At 54.1% G+C, this 1,721-nt stretch overlaps 1 pseudogene; it reads left to right on the forward strand.

Moving 5' to 3' along the window:
• Nucleotides 1-35: 35 nt before the first annotated feature.
• On the forward strand, nucleotides 36-1,666 carry LOC119594616 (annotated as a pseudogene).
• Nucleotides 1,667-1,721: the final 55 nt, after the last annotated feature.

Raw genomic sequence — 1,721 nt, forward strand, 5'->3', positions numbered from 1 at the left:
AGATCGACTCTGACACCCGCTCTTTCTTCCAGCGTGAGTGCCTCGCTCTGCACGTGGGGCAGGCCGGGTGCCAGATGGGAAGCGCCAGCTGGGAACTCCTCTGCCTCGAGCATGGCATCAGGCCCGACGGCTCCCTCTGCAAGACCGCCTCAGACAACGCTTCTTTGGGGACGTTCTTCAGCGAGACTGGTTCGGGAAAGTACGTCCCCAGGACAGTGTTCGTGGATCTCGAACCCGCTGTTATTAGTAAGTGTTTTTGGCTTGTGTTTATTGTCCCTTCCTTGATAGTCTGACGACTTAAAAGTTTAGTTTGAATTCATCACCAATAGTTATACATTGGATAAGAGTGAACATACTGCAGTTGAAGATTTTGAATCAGGAATTTGATAAAGAGAGCCTCTAAAATAAAATTAAATCATTTTTACAAATTCCCCTGAGATTTTCTACCCCTTTCCCCCTCCTTGTCCGTGAGAGTGATTCATTCAGTTGTGTCCGCGTACCCACCCTTGCAAGTCAGATCATCACACTGAGCCTCCCCCTCCCTCTCTCCCCACGCAGATCAAGTGCGTAAGGCACCTATCGCCAGCTCTTCCCCCCTGAGCAGCTGATTAGTGGAAAGGAGGACGCAGCCAACAATTATGCACGAGGCCATTTCACCATCGGCAGGGAGGCCATCAACCTCGTCGTAGAGCAAATCAGGAATTTTGGCTGACACCGCACAAACCCTCCAGGGTTTCCTGGTGTTCCACTCCTTGGGCGGCGGCCTGGCTCCGGCTTCACCTCCCACCCCCATGGAAAAACTCTCCATCGACTACGGCAAGAAGAACAAGCTGGAGGTTGCCATCTACCCTGCCCGCAGTTGGCCACGGCCGTCGTCGAACCCTACAACTCCATCTTAGCCACTCACAGTACCTTGGAGCACTTCGACTGCACCTTTATGGTCGATAACGAAGCTTTGTACGACATCTGCCGCAGGACCTGAACATCGAGCCCCCCACCTACGCCAACCTGAACGTCTCATCGGCCGGGTCGCCCCCTCCATCACCGCGGCTCTCAGTTCGACGGCTCCCTCAACACTGACCTGAAGGAGATACAGACAAACTTGATTCCATTTCCAAGGATCCATTTTTCCTGTCGTAAGCTACTCACCCGTCGTCACCGCCGAAAGGGTCTACCACGAGCGGTTCACAGTCGACAAGATAACGAAAGCCACGTTCGAGCCCGCGAACCAGATGGTCAAGTGCGACCCACGCCATGGCAAGTACATGGCCTGCTGCTGTTGTACCGTGGCGACGTCGTGCCCAAAGACGTGAACGCTAGTATTTCTTTAAACAAGTGCAATCGTTTTAATAAAATTCGTGGATGGTGTCCAACTGGCATGAAATTGGGCATTAATGGCCAGCCCCCCCCCGTGGTGCCCAACGGCGATCTGGCCAAGGTGTCCCCCCGCCGTCTGCACGCTGTCCAACACCACCGCCATAGCCGAGGCCTGGGCTCGCCTCAACCGCAAGTTCGACCTAATGTACGCCAAGCGCGCCTTCGTGCACTGGTACGTCGGAGAGGGCATGGAGGAGGGTGAGTTCTCCGAGGCCGGAGGACCTGGCTGCTCTCGAGAAGGACTATGAAAAGATTGGCTTCGCGACGAGGGCAGGGCGATGATCTGTAGGTCAGCCAGGATGAATAAAGCTCATCACATTAACCCTGATTTTTCCTCAAAAATG

This window comes from Penaeus monodon, chromosome 34 (assembly GCF_015228065.2).
Source record: "Penaeus monodon isolate SGIC_2016 chromosome 34, NSTDA_Pmon_1, whole genome shotgun sequence".
NCBI classification, from domain to species: Eukaryota; Metazoa; Arthropoda; class Malacostraca; order Decapoda; family Penaeidae; genus Penaeus; species Penaeus monodon.